The following is a 20,379-nucleotide window of genomic DNA, read 5'->3' as shown; positions in this document are numbered from 1 at the left end:
ACAAAGTTCAGAGTTAGTGACTGTAGAGTACTTAGACACAAATTGGATATTTATAGTGCCCTCCTCTCCATGGACCATCACAGAAGAGGGGGAAGCATCATATGAGCTAGAGATCAAGAAAAATTGAAGTAAAACTGTATCTTCTAAACATGACAGGACTCCTGCCCTCACCAACTCATACAAGCTGTGTTCACTTGAAAAAGATGAAGCTAACCACATTCTAGCGGATAGTGGGGTAGAAGTACATGAGCCCCACACATAGCGAGGAGCTTTGACAAATACATACTCAGTCTTCTTAAAGAATATGGCTCCTGGTAGATCAACCAGGCTTCAGTGGGTGACCCTACTCTTAAGAGTATATGGATAGGATAAATCAGAGACAGTTGTTGAGACTGGAGTCATGAGAACACATGAAGGTGGGGAGGAAACTTAGGAAATGGTAGTGAATCGGCGAGGCATTCAGGAATGAATATGATAAAAGTACATTGCATGAAATTGTAAAAGAATTAATTTAAATATTCACTATTCTTTCTATAACTAAAATTATACAATCAATAAATATTTTGAGCATTGGACCTGACCTGAAAAGTTAGCTATCTAAAGAATTTTATTTCTACAGTTCAGTAAGCTCACTAGAATATAAATTATTTTTCTGCAAAATTCAAGATGTCATTGTTTTTATCTGCTGTGTAGTCCTCTATTGTATAAATGTACCACATTTTCCTTATCCATTCTTCCATCAGGGCATTTAGATTGTTTCCAGGTTCTGTCTATGACAGACAATGCTGCTATGAACACAGTTGAGCACATGTCCTTGTGGCACGATTGAGCATTCTTTGGATATATACCCAAAAGTGGAATTACTGGGTCATGAGGAAGGTTGTTTTCTAATTTTCTGAGAAATTGCTACACTGACATCCAAAGCGGCGTACCATCTTGCATTCCCACCAGCAATGCAGAAATGTTCCCTTGTCCCCACAACCTCTCCAGCGTAAGTTGTCATCGGTGTTTTTGATCTTGGACATTCTTAAAGGTGTAAGATGGAATCTCAGAATTGTTTTGATTTGCATTTTTCTGGGACTATGATGGAATTTTTCATAGTATCACATTAAATTTGTTTTATTTTTTATAGAATATTCATTCACATTCATCACTTTTGTGGAACACATGTTAGCAACCCGGAATAAAGTATAAGGTAGCCTGCTCTAGATCTTCAGTTGCTATGTCAAAGCAGGTCTGATGCATCATGGAACTTCCATAGCACAGTGTACAAAAGAATTCAAACACAGCTCTATCAAGTGAATTAATAGAGACTCTTCCTTGACTCTGGACCTATTTGAAGATATCATGTATTAATCAACAGTTCCACTATGTCTACAGTTGGCCAGTCTTGGAACTTTGAGTTATCCTTAGCAATTCTTCCTTTCCACAGAATCTATATCCACTTTGCAATAACTTTCTTATGCCTGTCAGTAGTCTGTGTTTGTAATAAATCTTATTTTACTTCCTTAATTAGAGTGTAAGAATCCTACTTAAATGCAATCATTTTAACACAGTTATTTATTTTCTCTAGTTGTTTGCAGCAATAAACATGGGCCTGTCTTTATTCTTCACATGGCTGATAGAAAGAAAAAAAATTGCTTTAAATGATATGGTACACAACCCTGACTTCCTATTGCTATTATGATAAAGAATACATCTTCTAACGCTTCATTAATGACATCCCCAGACCTCACCTCTCTGATAGTTTTTCTCCCACTTCTTTATCTGTGTTACAAACTCTAAAGACGTCATAAAAATTATAGGAAATTTCATAGTTGTTATCACAATTCTTAAATCTTCTTCCAGAAGATACTGAACTTCGTAAGGTAAACGTATATTGTGGCTTTGTCATTGTCTTTCATAACATACAAAACACTGGATGGAGCTTATAAGCAATATGTCTTAAATAAATAACATATGAGCATATAGTTGCAGATAACATGGTAATCATTTATTTATTCTAGAGAAATTTTAATTTTCATAGTAAATCACTTGGGATTTTGACCACATACACTGTATTTATCATTTATTGACCTTATTTATCATATATAGTCTTCAAATAATTAATAAGTTGCTTTGTAGAGTCGAAGACTTGTTTCTAAAAACCACACATTGCTTAGTAAGAGATCACTCACCATTCAATAGCATTTTCATATTTAGAATGTATAATTAACCAAAAAGTCCTGTAATAGTCCTTTATTTTTCAGGATTTGTAATTTTTTCAATTTTTATAAAATTCACAAATATTTTTCAATATTTATAAATAAACTAATGATAAGTTGCAGAGCTATATTAGTGAGATGATTCTGCCATTGTAATTATGATAATGAGCAGTGAGAAAGGTTCCAAACAGTGTTAGGTTCCACTAAAATGCAGCAGCTTGAATTCACTGGGAATATTCCAAGTTTAGGATTCACTGTGAGATTTTGGCTTCCAGAAGAAGCAATTTCCCAACATGAGGGATTATAACAGTAAACTTTTTATGAATATGCTCTACTAAATTGAATTAACTAAATTTTATGCCTCATATTACTTTCTAATCAATGTTAGATTTATTTCTATAGAGAATCTTGGAATTTGTTTTAAGTGTTTCTCAAGGTTGTACACAGTTCTTGATGAAGAACTCGGCTCCAGGGTCAGAAAGAAATAGCCTAAATATTGATAATACCACCTAACAGGTTTATGAGTTCAGGAAGGTTACATAACCTCTGACACTGCAGTTTTTCATTTATATAATGGAGATGATAGCCTAATATTGCCACCTCATAGGACTGTGATAAAATTACAAACACAGTACATTCTCTTTCGTCTTTGGTTCTGATCTCCAAATCTTCAGATATGAGTCCACAGCATACAGTAACTGCACAGACCAGAAAAGTATGAAGGGATTATAAGCAGGGCAAGGGTAGCTAAGAGATTAAATAGTACAGTGTATATGAAGCAAGAAACAAAAATTGAGACAGGGTTTCAAATGGTGAGTGTGGAAAGAGAGCAATACCGAAGAAGAAGGAAGGAGGAAAAACAAAGAATTTCAAGATTTTTGTATAAAGTCTCAAGGAATCATACTATTTTTGCTCATATAAAATCATATTATAAATATATATATACATATATATATATATTAAAATTATGCCACATGTACTGGCAATGCTCCCTCCACAGAGCTATAGATTATTAAAATCCCCAATAGCAGACACAAGATACCTCCTTTTATAAGGTTAGTCAGGGTAGTCCAAGTGATTCCTCAAAACATATAGGATTATTGTTCTTTTCCTTGATTTCCTGTCAGAGGTTGAAGGTAAACACCTATTTTTGAAGACACTGCACACATAAGATTCAGGGTTCAGAATTTTTCAGCTAGACCTAACCTGAATGTCTCCTTCATGCAGCCTAGTCTAGTTTCAGAAAATAATATGCAACTGACAAGGGAGGAACATAATTAATATTCCTACCCAACTACAACATATATGAACCACACCATTGAGTAATATTGGGAGATATCTGTAAAAGTTCAATGAATGGTGTTCATGGGTTTATGGTAAGAATAGCTCCCTAATTGTATGTATGCCCCTCTCAACATAAAGGAAATCATACCTGGTACTTAGGGATGTCATGGATATTAGAAGAAAGTCTATCATCTCTTTGATAGAACAACACAATTCCTTACTGTATTTTAAATTTTATCCTTGTTTCCATGGATCTGTGCAGCTACCACCCTTTATTAAAGAAGTTTTGCTTTGCAAAATGGAAATCCTAGGGGGAAAAAATATCACAACTTAAGACAATCTAGAAATTCATATGACTGGGGGAACCCAAACCCAGTGTGCACATCTGCATCGTAGCATCAAAGCTCAGGTAATATCTTTAAACATATGGTAGAAAAATGCAAGCAACCCTGCTGCATAACAATCTCTCTTGGAAATGACTTCAAAAACAGAAAACGAGACTATAAAAAAATTTACACTCTCAGTAGCCATCCTAATGGAATAGGGGAACTCTCTGCAATAAAGTGATCCATCCTAAGAAAATATACACAGAATAACAAAAAAAAAAGACACTCAGCAGGTTGAATTTATAGCATGTCCATACTTACACATGCCAATGTGTATTTTACATGTGGATGTCAATAATAAAAGAAAGAAGCTTTCAATTCAAGAGTGAGAGGGAGGACGTAGAAAAGTTTGAGCTAGGGTACTTGAGAGGCCTAGAGGGAGCAGAAGGACAAAAGTGATATAGTAATATTTTAATTAAAAGATTTGTGTATATGTAAAGAAATAAACCTAGAATTGTGCTTTATGCCAATTTCAAAATGAACTATAAGTTGTTTATTTATATCTTGCCTGATTTATAAAAAAAGAAACCTTTGAAATTTCAGCTACTGTACTACTATTGACTCCACAATGTAACTTCTGTTAGTAATTTCCCTAGAAATGATGCCAACATAATTAGGACAGACAAACCTCTAACATTCAAAGTCAATTTCATGATTTTGAAGTCTGCAAAAGCTACTGAAAGTGCTGTGTACTGGGAAAATGTAAATGCAAGATCTTCAGGTGCTCTCCTTACAGAGATGTTTAACTCTAGAATTCAGACTCAAACCAAGGCTGTGTTACAAGATGTATTACACAAGAAACAAGCTTTGAAGTATCTACCATAGATGGCTTCTGAGAAATCAGGGCCAAACGAAAGGAACTTTATTGTGAGGTTATGCTAGAGATGTGAAATCCATGATAAGAAAGAACAGGTATTAGTATGTGAATGTCTGCCTTAGGATCCATTTGTTTTCAGATTCAAAGCAGATCCAGACAGCAACATAAAAAAGTGTCCGTGCTGTGCGCTGTGCGAGAGTGTTCAGAGATATTTATTCATGAGAAAATAATTAAACTGAACTTAATCAATATCTCTCCATATTGCATGGATTCATCTTTACAATGTGAGAACAAAACCAAACAGTAAAGCATAATTTCATGCTAATACTTAAATCACTACCATATTTATGCCATAAGTAAGTCTGTTTAAAATGGGGTTTGGAATTGGTAGTGTGTTTCCCTCTCATGCTGATATAACTTACTTTTTTTCCCTCTTTTAATGAGGTTGGCCTTGGACAGACATGAATGTTAGTTTTAAATGCAGATTAAAAGTCAGGCTATTATATTCCTCTTTTTGTTCTTTTACCTATGGCATTACTCCTTAGGCTCATTGGTTCTGGAATTCTTTCTCTCTTTTTTGACACTGTTCCCTCTGTGGTGTCATGTCTTGCATATTTATGACACAATGAAGACTAATCTAATACTAGGCCTTTCCTAATCTCACCAAGCATATATCTTCACACCAACGATGTGAGAGCTGATTTCTTCCCACCATAGCAGATCTTTATGTCCTGTGAAAGAGCTGTCTGTCCCAGAGGTCTTCATTTCCACCTGAGTTAAATACTACTAGACTGAAAATCCTCAGAATTCTTTATTCTTCCACATATAGTTTTCAATATCATTATCTCTAAAATATTGCCAGATTTTTCATACATTGAATAAGATTCCATTAATATACATATTCATCCTTCTTAAACCAACTACTACAATTCATTCCTTCATCAGCATCTTTCATTCTTAGTCTCTAAAATCCCTTAGTCTAGGATATTTTTAGAAGACTTATCTTGTTCAGTGAAACAGAACTCCTTTCTGCTTACACATACTCCGTCAACTGAACTAATTGGATTTCTTTTCATTTATAAATTTAACTTAAATTGTTTTTTCAAACATTCTCCTGGCCTGCTGGCATAAACACAGACAGATATTGTATACTTAATAAATAAATATTAAAAAAAACCTTCAAGGCATTACAAATCAGTTTATCATTTCTTCTATGTGTGTGAGAGAGAGACAGATAAGTAGATAGAAAGATAGATAGATAGATAGATAGATAGATAGATAGATAGATAGATAGATAGACAGACAGACAGACAGACAGACAGACAGACAGACAGACAGACAGACAGACAGATAGATAGATAGATAGATAGATAGATAGATGATAAGATAAAGACTGCACTTTGGATAGAATTACTGAAAGGCAGCATTTTGCTGACATTTCTTCACATGTTTGAACTGAGGTGCTAATAGCTCCACTTCTGAATTACTTAAAGGATGCTTTAGCTTAGAAGGTAATCTTGGGAAATAGAGATATTATTTCTGATTGGAGTCAGCAGGTATATTTTGTTACAATTGTTTTGGTCTCTTGTTTTTTTTTAATTTGGCATTTACTGTCCAGTATAATATATAAACATAACTCTAAGGGTGAACATTAGTTGTCATTTCTACCCATTATAAAGACTTAGTTTTTCCCACTCCATGTTTCTATTCTGGTAATGCAACTCACTAGATGTACAGATATCTGAAATTTTTTATACCATCCCATGGAAATTAGCCTATATGATATAGGCATTAAAATTGATTGTCTGATGGTGACAATCAACTATTGTTGCCAATAGTTGTTTTTTATTGTCTGTCCAAAGCTTGCTTCATTTAATTGTTTGTTTGTTTTCTCCGTACATTGATGAAAAGGAAGTACATTTACTTGGTGGTAAGTTATAAGTCAAACATTTTCTTTTTCTTGAGTGTTTGGGTGATACAGATAGGCTTCTGAAAGAAGCATGGTTTTGTTTGCATGAGAAGATATTAAAAAGGATTGAGATATCAGTTCAAATTAACAGGAGTAGAAGGAGTTGATTTATGATTAACAGGTAACAGGTAGTCCTTTTTTCTTTCCTTATAATTGAATGCCAATGATTCTGGACATGCCTTGAGAAGTGAAAAACTACAGCCCAAAGTGTACCCTCTTAGTATATAGTTTTCTGGTAAAGAAGGAATAGAAACTTATCCTGGTGTTCTCCTCTAGATATGCTGGCTCCAATAAATGTGAAAAAAAAAGGTCTTGGCATCTAGTGACAAGTACCACCATCTTTTGGTCAGAGATGAATTGAGACAAAGGAAAGGAAAAGTCCTGGATACTATGTCAAAAGATGAGGTAAACCATCAGAATTAGAGGGAGAGTAAGGTAACTAATGCTTGCCCAGCCTGCTGACGGATTACAATTTTATATTTCTTTATGGTATCCTTTGGTGTGGTTTTGTCTATTATAAGAAGACCCTGACTCTTTGGGGAGATTTGTATTCCTTAGGAAATAACTACCTGAAGACACTGTAGTCTGAGCTTTCTGTGCCCTGGCTGAACTTTGGAATGCTAATAAAAATAATCCATTAATAACATGGATCAGCCCTGAAATAATCCAGATAAATTCTAACAAAAATTCTGTAAGGCCTGATGCTGAAGCTAAGTAGGAATCGAACAGATGACTTTTACTAATTAGGCCACAATAAATTAAACTAAATAAATCAATCACTGTGATCATATTATATCATCTGATCTTCCACAGATAATAAACCCCAGAACCAGAGCCAAACACAATATGACTATCATTCTTCAATCAAAGAATCTCCAAAGTCAAAGAAAGTGGTGTCAGTAAGGATGACTTTGCCACTAATGCAGGATGTTGTTTTAATTGAGTTTAGTGTTGTGCCCAGATTACGACCCCCAGAGAGACCACCAAAAAACAGAGAAGTCCAGACTGCAGAAGCAAGGTTTATTGTTAGCGTAAGATGAACTAGCTCGGAACTCATCTCCAAACACTCCTCACAGCTAGGCAGGGAGGAGCTAACCTCTGTGAGGTTAGCTTTTTAAAGGCAAAAACCACAAGCCATTCCGGGCAGTCAGGGAGGTTTGGCACAGGTGCAAGGTGTTTGCTCTTTCCCATCCTGTTTTGTAAGCTTGTTGTATCTTTAGAGCAAGGTCATGGGGTCCCTGAGTCAGAACATCTTTATCAGTCTCTACGAGATGTCCAGCCATCCTGACTCTGCTTTGGAATTTCTGGAGTGTGGGGAGGAGGGCACTATCAATTTTGGGAACATGAAGCTAGTCTGGGGTTTTTGATTTTAAAACAATCTGCTAGGAAATTCCTTCTCATTCCTTTGAGAATAAGGGATGAGGGTCTTACAGTAGTAAAAATTATTCATATCAGAGTTTGCTCAAAAGTGAAAGTTAATGTGTTGTGCTCTGATTTCTTTTTTCTCTCTACCTAACAAACAATGGCCATTTTAAGAAGAAAAATTATTTGAGATCTAGATGCCCCTTACTCCAGTAAGGGCCACAAATGACACCCGCACCTGAGTATTCTGGGAAATTTGAGGCAAAGAATACAAACGTTCATATTTCTAATGGAGATCAAGAGAGTTTATGAGAATTGTATAGCTGGTTAGATCCAGAACCCTGGGAAGCAGAGTTAATGTTACTATTATGGACTGTCTCATGCTGATGCTTGGGTTTCTGGTGATAGTCATCTTTGTTACATGTTGCTTGAGAAAAATGAATAGATTTAGTTCCTAATTTAATTAGTCGTATAAATCTATGTGGGTGATTGACTGGGGCACTCTAGAAAATTTTTCTAAAATGCAAGACCACCTTTGTAGGCAGAAGTGTCTCGTTAGTTCCCGACTGCCCAGACCTGAAATAATCACACAGAAACTATATTAATTACAACATTGCTTGGCCAATCACTCACGAATATTGCTAGTTAGCTCATATCTTAAATTAACCCATTTCCATTATTTTATGTTTTATCACGAGGCTTGTGGTTTACTGGTAAGGTTCCCAGGTGTCTGTCTTCTTGGGCACCTACATGATGCCTATCTGACTCCAGCTACTCACTCTCTATGTCTCAGTTAGGATTTTTCACCTGGCTTTACTCTGTTAAGCCACTGGCCAATAGCAGGTTCTTTATTAGCCAATGACAATAAAACATATTCACAGAATACAGAGGGGATTCCATATCACATGTGGGATTAAAGAGCTGTTTTTTTTTTTTTTGGATGATATGCCCTCTTAATCTTGGATGCTTCTTGGTATTTCAAAACTCTTAAAAATGAGAGCCACTATTCTGTATTTATTTATAGTGTATGATTATAGGACTAGACCTGAAGGTAAAGCAATGTCTCTCTCCAAATTAAAATAAGTTGTTATTGTTTAATATGATATTTTGTGCAAAGATTTGTTGTTCAATATAGGAAGTTCAACTTTCAAGTTTGGTTGTCTTCTCTGAATCAAATTATGACACACTTTGCCTCTTCATTGTTGTCACATAGGGCATTAAATTAAATGCTGGCTATACCACCTATTCTTTGATTCAAAACCCCTTTGATACAAGGAAAATAGTGTTCCTTTTTTAGGGTTCTTAGTTTCATTAATAAAATAATTTATTGATAGACTCAAACACAAACTTTCATAAAATAATTTTAAAGTTTAGAAGGCACACCCACCTGAGGGCAGGTAAGATGGATATAGCAGGAGGAAAATAGCAGATAAAAGGATTAAGTGATTTCTTTGAAGCTGGCATGGAGGTCAATATGTGGCGGACAGTCACATGGCAAGAATGGAGGCTTTAGAGAAAGAGTAAAGAAGACCAAAATATTGGAAACTCAAAATTTTATGGAAAGCATGTTCATAATATAAATAAAACAAAAAAGTTACACTTTTCTAAATAATTCTGAACATCAGGCTGACTTAGATGAATCATGTCTGAAATCTGTAAGCTACTGGACTAGATGGTGATTCTGGGAATGGAAATTATAGAATATCATTAATGAACTAATTATTCTGACCATCTCTTAAGCATGACTTTAAGTGAGCCTGCATTCCAATGGTTGATCCCTTAGCCAAGTGATTGATCTGGCCTAACTGGAATGTTAGGTTCCTACCTAGGCCAGATGTTCTATTTTTTTGACCAGAAAGAGTTTTTCTCAGTCGGCCTTAATTGACACTGTAGCATTTTGTTCTGACTGAATATATCATTTGTTATTGGAACATACTTCAGTCCTTCGAAAGGTGAAGGCTAATTTTGCACAGAAGTGTAAAATCTCAAACTCTTGCAAATTCTTACTAGGGATAATATTTCAAAGTTTCTACTCATAGGATTTCATTTATATTACAGGGAATCAGGAAAAGTTTAGTCTATAGATCTGCTAGCTATCATTTTCATATTATGTTGTACTTAAGAAAATTTAGTGAACAGATGAATGTGATTACACAGAAAATAATTCAGTAATGGTCCGAAGATAAATTCTGGTTTCCATTAAAGAAAATGAATCTGAATATTTTGGAGAAACTAATAAGAAGTACAGGAAATACCTAAAGTAACAATTTGTGCTTTGACATTTGTAGAGTTTAAGGCCTATAGATTATTTAACTAATGGTCCTTTCTCTAAGTGATCCTTCCCCTTCAAAGGCACTTGAAGGAGTTTGCATGCTGGTCACAAAATTCTGGCACTGCCTCTGAGAGATAGAAGCAATATTCTCTCATTAGATTTTAGAAAATACAACATGCTGACAACTAAAATACTAGAAAAAGACCTATTGATAAGTAGATAGTTAGATATATTTGTATATTAACAATCTGTAGTCATGAGCTCAAATAAGGATTTAAACTGAGTTTGATTTCATATATTAGAAGGAAAATAGTGTCCTTCATAGTTTAAAACTGCATGTACATCTTGACATACAGTTATAAACACCAAGACAACATTTTACAACCCATTCCTCACAAATTTCAAAATAGTAGGTAATGAAGAAATGAACAAACCATATCTCTTAAACAAGTTGTAACATGAACTTTAACAACAACAAGAAAATAACAAAGTGATTGGTCAAACTTTAGGGAAGGAATCTTGCTATTAATATTGGCAACTACATAAAATGGGATAATACTGTTAATTCTAAGATTCCCTTTAGGAAAAGAGCCAGGGATGTAACTTGGAAATACAGCACATGGGTAGCATGTATTGTTAATTCTAAGATTCCCTTTAGGAATGAGCCAGGGATATAACTTGGGAAACAGTGCTTGGGTAGCATGCATAAACACTGGGTTCTATACTCAGCACTGAAAAAGAATTAAAAGACAAGAAAAAAGCAAGGTATATATGACGATAGTTTGAAAAGAAGTCTATTCGATAAAAAGAATGTAAATTGACAGACTTCCTCAGGTACAAATTATTAATATTTATGACTCTATAATTCCTAGACCTTTGGAGATGCAGTTTTCACAGAATGCATTTTTTTGGATACTTAAAATGGAACATTTACAGAAAATGCTACCAAAGAGGAGCTGGTGAGCTTGCTCAGTGGGTAATGGTAGTTTCTACCAAGCCTCATGAGCTGTATTGGATCCTGAAAACTATAGAGAGCTGATTCCCACAAGATGTTCTCTAAGTTACACACACAAAAAAAAACAAAACAACAAATAAATAAATGTTACTTTCCCCAAAGTTATGAACAATACATAATATACACAAACACCAAGAACAGAAACTACAAAGTTAGAAATTAGCATCTAGTTAGAGTTTACTGTCTTTAGGTCTCCTGGGAAATGTTTTAATAACAAAATTTTACAAGTTACCTAATACACATGTTACATTATTTTTAAATGAAGACTAAGCAATATCAGAAAGGCTACATTATTTACTTCACACCAAGTCAGCATATTCTATAACCAGTTTCAGGTGTCATTCTGTCTCCATCTGACTGCAAAGTAAGATTTGAAAAACCAAACCAATTTCATGCTGGTTCTTGCTAATACTACAAATTTGAGGAAAGGAGAGATCTTGAAAAATAAGAGTTGTGAGAGGGGAATCACAGGAAGACAAGCTTTATGTTTTGTCTATAAGTAAATGTGATCCGATAACACAAATTTACATGCAAAATAATATTACTAACAGAAAAGTCACTTGAAAAATTAGATTAGAGATGCAATTGTGTTACTTGATATTATCTTGATGTACATATGACCAAAAGTAGTACAAGAGACCTATTCCCAAAGACAAGTAACTAAAAGATGACCCTGAAAATTTTGGATTTTGGAGAGAATCATTGGAGGGGGATATAAAATTCCTGTTTTCTGTATGTTCAAGCTGCTCTTCATGTTAAAAAGTGCAATTCTCCCTGACTTGGGATTGGCTTTGAAATTAGTTTGACACAATAATGTAATGAAAATGATTTCATGAAGGGCCAAAGACGTAGCTGCAGCTACTTTCATTTCTTTGCTTTTCTGAGGTGCCTAACAAGGTAACTTGAGTTGCCCATCCAGAGAAAGGTCAAGAAGATAGACAGACCCCAGCTGACAGTCTATCCTGTGGGCCCTGACAAAAAAAAGGGGGGAGCTGTGTTTGACTCTCTAGCGTAATGGCTACCTAAAATGAATGAGTTTAGTCAACACTACACAGAACAGAGATAAGCTATCCCCCAGGACCTAGTTCAAATTCCTGAACCATACAGTCATGATAAATGAAGCACTAAGTGTTTAGACCTGGTATTGCAAAGTGCAAAGAAAATAATGATATGAACAATAATTAACTGCATGCATATTATTTTTATCTTTCCTGACAAATTGTAAGACATTCTACTAGAAAAAAAAACATAAAATAAAATTGGAGAGGTATCAAAGAAGTGACAGAAAAACTGTTTTCATAGAGTGGAAAGAGTTATCTTCTGTCCGAGATAAAATTTCAGCATAAAAGGAAGTTAGAAAACTAGATAACAGGCCAATAACATTATGTGATCAACATTGAAACATTTATATGATATTTCCCAAACCACATACCCCCAGTCAAACTCAGCATTTCTTCTATATTACTACAGTATATTAGGCTCTTCGTATTTTCTCATTTATTATTTATATTATTATTTACCTTCAAACTCAGATAACAATTTCTTCAGGAGAATCTACTAGACTTCATTAACCCAGCTAGTACTCTCTGAATGCCAAAATGTCACCTGTAAATTCTTCTGGGCAAGTGTTGAATACAATATATGTTGGGGTCCATCCTTGACAAAATTTACATGTTTCAGGGTAGGAGGTGAGGATTAGAATTATTAAGCAAAAGGAACAGAGATAAGAGAGAAAGACAGAAACACAAACAGCATTGGGAGGAAAATTCCATGAATACTGAATTTGCCTGCCTTTATTTTCCACAGGCTTATATACTTCACTTCAATGGGGGGAAAGGAGGGAAGCAACAGACTTCATTAACATTATATATGGAACAGACCAATGTGCAGTAAGCCACTCCCTGGAACCGCCTGTCAATCTCCTTGAATTCTCTGACTTTGGGTCAAGGTGGGGAAGATCCACCCCTCTACTCAAAATACAAATTAACCAAACCTTAGGCCAGGATCTCTTGTTTGTAGCCACACCTGTTGTCAACAGCTTTGAGAGAGCAAGAATAAGCTCAAACTCTCTGACTTTCAGTCAAGGTGGAACAGACTCACATCTGTGGGACCTGGCAAATATGATCTGTTCTTTCAACACTGCAACTCACACCATGAAATTTATAGTTGTTTAAACCAAAAAATTAACTGAAACCCTAGTGTCCCCTGCAGTATGAACACTGTAGGTGAGCTGGCACACCTCCTTGCTTTTCTTATTGCATTCATTTTTCTTCAATTGCTTTCCTATTTCATCTTTCATTGGTTTACCAAAGCTTAAACTAAGCCAAGAAAAAAAATTGATGACTGAGTGCTTAATATGTCACTGAAAATGTAGCAGAGGAAACACGTTTGAAACATGTAGAAAATTTATGGTGCTTCCTTTGAGATTGCAAATAAGCAGCAGATATAAAAGCTTCACACAAAGAACGGGAAAGAAACTGGTAGATCTGGAGAGAAACACCAGCCAGAAATGTTTGACAAATGTATTTGTAACTGTCAGAACACATATCAAATATCCCTGCTCTAATGACTGAGCTATACCACATTCTTGATGAAAGCATCCAAAAAATGCAAAACTGCAATGGAAATCAGTTGGCAGGTATAGCTTCCAAGCAGGTAAACTCTGAGTAATTTGGGGAAAACTCAAACCATCCACCAGGTTCCATGGCAGAGGGAAATTTTCCAACAGTTCTTTTAATTGAGTATTCTACTTTAGTTAGGAATTCATATCTTTACTGGCAGAGTACCAAAAAGTTGGTTTTCTGCCATTTCTGTATAGAGAAAAGTCCTGCCATGACTGTGGCATTCACTGTGCAGGGGCTCAGTTGACTGCCAATAATATCTTTAGGGAAGAACAGCCAGAGTAGGATTCTCTTATACATGATGCAACACGAAGAAAGGCGATCATTCAAGGAGAATGAGTCCATTATTAGTGCATTTCTGCTTCTTCTGAAATTAGGCAAATAATTTCATCTTCCCAAAGCCTCTTAGAAGAATATGTTGTTTTACCTAACAGCATGAAAACATTTGCAATATAGCTATAAAGAAAACCTCCCAAGGACTTCTGATAGTCTTTTGACCATTTCTTGGTCATTTAAATAAGTAATTTATAGAAAATGCAGAAAAGCATTGATAAATTCCTAAGCACGAATTAAATTATATATCACCTATAAAAAAGTACATAATTATGTAAATGACTCAAGTATGGCAGATAAAGAAAAAAACATCATTGCTTAGTAAAGGTTATTTTCTTTCCATTATCTCCTTCTAAAGTTTGAAGAAGTAGAGGTAAGTACTGGTTTTTCTCTTTGCTTGATTCCTTTAATCATGTTTTTGTTCCAAAACTAAGATATTCTTTCATCTCATAAGTCACAGTGAGGAGTGAAAAGGAAACTGCAATCAACAAACTATTTGTTTCTAGTGCGGATCTTCTTCTAGATCCTATTTAACCTACATTAGTATGGCTTAATTTCTGACCTAATTTCATTTATTTATGTTCTTACATTATTTATTCATTCTTTATATTCTTGATATATTATGTCTCACTGACAAGTCCTCAAGTACATTTTTCATAAGGGCTTGGTTATTTTTGTTAGGAAACAAATTTGAGCTAAGAAATAATAGGAAATATCAAATATAAAAACATACAGTTAATATTTTTATGATAAAAATATATACTAACTTCTTACTATGAAGAAAAATAGTGGCAAGTAAAAGGGGACAAAGTTATACATACACAATTCTTAATATAAGGCATATAGATTTATCACATGGTATATGAAGAATCACTAGTTGTCAGGGAAATGAAGGTCAGACCCCCAATGAGATATCACTTCATTCCTGTAGGATTATTATAAAGATTAAAAAATAAATTGGCAAGACAATGTAAATAAATGAAAAGAAAGCTTTGCATTGTGTTGGTGAGAATGTTGATGCCAACACTCAATAAGCAGACCTGGAACGCCAAGCCATACTTCTTTTGGAGCCTTTATAGAAAATATGGGAAGAGCAAGCTTTCTCTCATTTTGCCTTCTTGCTTTTGCTCTCACTAGAAAGTTTATTTCCTCAATGGCATTAGAACCAACTTTTTGTGATATTGGCATGTACTGAAGACCACCTGATACATAGGGCTTTGTAGACTGAACAACTACTGGAATCTTGAGCTTCTCATGTTAGACTAGATGAACAATAGAATATAAAACTTCCATATAAATCACACACACACACACACACACACACACACACACACACACACACACACACATATATATATATATATATATATATATATATATATATATATGCGTGTATGTATACATGTATTTTCTACCACTTCTGTTACTCTAGAGAACACTGACTAATACAGATTTAGAGGAAAAATTATGACTTCTGCAGTATGTCATGGCAAATATGACTACAGGTGACATATTATCTAAAACTTGTAAGTTAATGAATGTTAAGTGTTCACCATAAAGATAATAACTAAACAAGCCATCCAAATAATGAATGTGCAAAGGACACATTTGTACAAGAATTACATATGACTGATAAATATGGAAAAGAGTTGAACTTTCCTAGACATCACAGAGTACAAATCAAAACTATTATGAGAATTCATCTAACCTTAGTAATAATGTCTGTCACCAAAAAACAAACAACAAATGTTGAAAAGAATTCATGAGAAAAATCAATCTATAGATTTTTAGTGGAGGGTTATAAGTTATCATAATCACTATCAAAATCAGTGTTGCACTCTCAAAAATTAAAAGCAGATTCCAGCTTTAGAGTTCCTAGGTTTATACAAGAGAATTCTAAGTATATCACTATAAAATGTGCATATATAGACTGAGACACCATTCATAGTAGCCAAGGCTACTATAATTAATATATAAATATATAAAATAATATATATTTTGTGTAATTATCTGGTAGTAGATAATTATACAAAATATAGTGAATTTGTGTGTATCTGTGTGTACATAAAATAATGAAACTATTTGGAAGAGGATCTTTGTGGGAAGAGGAGGAACAAGAGAAAGGAATACAGGTTAACATAAAGTACATAAGAGAATGTTACAATAAGACCTCTTGTTTTTGCATGCTATTTCATGTCTTTAATCAAGAAATTTATTAAAGATCACTCTGCCAGGTAATTCATGAATTAATTAATTGAGCTTAATCATTCCATTAATTATATTTTGATAAAAATATTGTGCTATATAATAAACATACATAACTTTTATGCCAATTTTAAATAAAGAAGGTTTGGAAAACAATCAATTATTTTGCTTATTTTAAGAACTACTTAGGAGCTGGGCGGTGGTGGCACACGCCTTTAATCCCAGCACTCAGGAGACAGAGGCAGGCACATCTCTGTGAGTTCGAGCCCAGCCTGGTCGACAAGAGCTAGTTCCAAAAAAAAAAAAAAAAAAGAACTATTTAGGAGACATACTTTTCTGAAAATTTTGTCCCTTATTATATTTATACTTTTAGGTAATTATCAAGATACATTGTTATTGAAATATTATCTGAGCTGAAGATCATCCCAGAAACAGATTTCATATGACAGACACTCACAAGGACTTGCATTCCATAAATAGGCATGGTTCTTAACTGTTCATGAGTCAGGAAATCTTTCTTCTTATTCAATGATGAAAATATTCTAAAATGAATTTATTTACCTTCCCATATTGTTGGTCCATGCAACCCAGCCACCAGCATGTCAATGGAACACTGTATCTTCTCAGCATCCTTTTTCCTGTTTCTAATTCTTGCTGCATCTGCAAGATTAATAATGTGTCTGCCAGTAAACTGTTGTCTTCATCCATATCCTATTCCCATAACCACAAGGAGTTGAAGCAATTCTCCGGGTGAAGAAAGAGCCCTTGTCCATTAACAACCACAATAGTCAAACAGCCAGATCCCCTGTTGATACTCTGGTCATTTTTAACTTTGGTCTATGATAACCACATTCTCGGCTGTCTCCACAACTGCTGTTCCTTCTAGTTTGAAATGACAAGTACTGTGTATATCAAGTAGTTTTTAGATGATTGAAGTTATACCCATAGAAAGAAACAATTAGGGGTTGGCAACATAACATAAGGAAGTGCAATGTGGAAATGAGAAACAGGTGTCTAAAAGAAGCATTTAAGTTCTCTACATGATGACAGAAACTTAGCTTAATTTGTTGCATTCATTTGTTTTTGATTCATCTATCTATTTGTTTGTTTGTTTAAACTATGGGAATCAATAAATCTCTGAAGCACAATTAATCAAAACTCAGAGCGAGAAATTGGGGTTCAACCTGAATAACTGCAAAGCAAAGCAGCCAGTTACTTGCTCTTACCTCTACCTTAGTCTGAAATGGTGATCTGCAGGAATCTCTGAATGAGATTGTCTCTGAGAGCTGTTTCCTCCCATTTTAATATCCTCTCTGATTCTGGAATTAAAGGTACACACCACTGGGATTAAAAATACGCAATGCCCGGTTTCTATGGCAACTGGTGTGGCTACTGGGATTAAAAATGTGTGCTACCACTGCCTGCCTGGCCTGTAAGGCTGACCAATGTGGTTGTTTTACTCTCCCAATCCCCAGGCAAGCTTTATTTATTAAAATACAGTTTATTTATTAAAATGCAATTTGAAATGTCGCTACAAATCTCAAGTCCTTCTTATAACTTAAATTTCTATTTTTGACAAATTATAAAACTTCCACACTGATACTTTAAAATACTTTAAAGTATTTTATGTAATTTTGCAAAATAAATGTTTACCTGAGAGCTTTCGCATCGCTAACTGTCTAAGACAAGACTTGAGAAAAATAACACTTGCCAAGGCCTGGGAATCAGAAAAATAGTAAAGAGTACAAAGACATGAGTAAAATAATAAAACAGAAAACATAGGATTGTATTGGGAGGGAGTTCCAGTAAATACTGAAATAGCCCACATTTAATTCCCAATTGATTAAAACATCCCAACCCCAAGAGGTAGGAGTAAGATAAATATTCTTTTAAAAACTGTATTAACACGATACAAGGAAATGAACAGACCAGGTGAAAGTTTTGGTCCACATCCTTTTTTTATTACTTAATAAATAATACCATTAAACATTTCCACTTCCTGCCCTCCTCACACTTCCCTCTCGCTCTCTTCCTTCCTTCCCCCTCCAGTCCTAAGAGAGGGCAGGATACCAAGGCCCTACCCGCTCCATCCAGGCTTAGGAAAGTATGCATCCAAATAGAATAGGATCCCAAAAAATCGGGCTACATTCTTAGGTAAACATTTTATTGCTAGAAAAGACAAATAACACTCACACCCTAGACTAAAACAGTCTGTAGGCAATCCACTCCCTGGGTGGAATCCATTGATACCTCCTTAAGCGAGTAGGAACTTAGTTGAGTCCTTAGACTTTTGTTTGGAGTAGAAACATATCCACTTCTCTATTCCTGAAATACAAACTCTGGATATTATTGTCAACACTTATTGACAATAACCTTTGAGCGCAGAACTCACTGATCTAAATCTAGATGGGATTTTTCTTTGAGGTAGAAACAGAAAATAACCTTGAAGGAACAGAGGTAAGTTTCAACTCTCTGTCCTTTGGTCAGGTGGAAATAGGCTCACATTTGGGGTTTCCACAGCTAAGCTCTACATGGAGGTGGTTAAATCAGTAAGAAGCTTTAAGAAAGACCTTAAGAAAAAAGTACACTGTCAGACAAGTCTATGGATCTGAAAAGCAAAAGGAGAAGTGATATGAGATAGTGGTAGCAAAAAATCCCATTTTCTGCTGCCTTGACAAATGCTTAATAACCCAGAACCACAGCATTCCTATGACATCTTTTGGAATTACTAGAGTCCTATATGAAAGTGTTAATTCATTGCCAAAAGGTGAGCCATTTCCTGCCCACTCAATTTCAAAATCAAACTAAGTATTATTTTATCATAGGAAAGTTGGCTGTCACCCAGCATTAATCATTTTAGAACAATTATGATTTGCGTTAGGCATGGGAATGATGGATTTTTCCTTTTAGATTCCATTTTGGCAAGTTTGAGTTTTACCTCACGTATAAAATTAATACTGCAAACAATGCTTCTCCAATCTTTCTTCCCTCATTCCTCTTGTCTGTATTAAAAAAATTTAAAAAACTATAATTAATTACATTCAAGTGAGCCTATGTCTGCCAGCACTGGCTCAAACACTGTTCACAGATAATCCTATACAGATGTGGAGCCAACAGGGCTCTGAATGACTGTGTGCTTTTACACATCTTTTAGCTAAATTAAAATCCAAAAGCTAAATCTCCTGTTCTGAGACAGCATATGAATTTGACATTTCCTGGAAGCTATTAGAACCATAACCTGATAAAAAGACTATATCCATTCATTTAAGTTGTTTGAGGCTGTTAAATGCTAAATATTTGCAATGTCTTTTATCCTTGGATACGATGTAATGATTTCATCATTTTAATGGCCTTTTACTCAACTGTGGTTGCATCTCCATTCGATTTTAGAGACATACAATTTAAATAGTTTGTGTCTCCTTAACTCTTTCAATAACTCCCAAGAATGAAAGAAAATGAAAAGAATGAAAGAATATATCATAGGGATTCAGAACATTGAGATCATGGTTTTAATCAGAGGTTTTCCCTCTGATTCTTGCACTGGTTACTAAACTTTGCTTTAAATGTTGGGTTAAGAAGAGGTATTTGTACACACCAGCTGCTCTAAGGAAGGTCAATAACAGATTCCATGCATCTGTTTATAAATACCAGGGTATGCATATGGATACATTCTGAATTACTAAATGAATGAATTAGGGAACACCCAACGAACTTACTGGAGAAGCAATATGCATGACTAAAACAAATGATATCTCTTTTCTGTAAATGATAAAAATGAACATACCATAAAATGATTATCCAATTGTTATTTTAGTTCTTTTTTAAGAATACTTAAAACACTTAAATGCCATTTCTCCCATTCTGGATTGAAAGGAAGGTGGTATATTTGATTACTATTATTACCTGCCACT

The sequence above is a fragment of the Microtus pennsylvanicus genome, chromosome 5 (assembly GCF_037038515.1).
Source record: "Microtus pennsylvanicus isolate mMicPen1 chromosome 5, mMicPen1.hap1, whole genome shotgun sequence".
Classification (NCBI taxonomy): domain Eukaryota; kingdom Metazoa; phylum Chordata; class Mammalia; order Rodentia; family Cricetidae; genus Microtus; species Microtus pennsylvanicus.
This window is presented reverse-complemented; position numbering follows the sequence as displayed.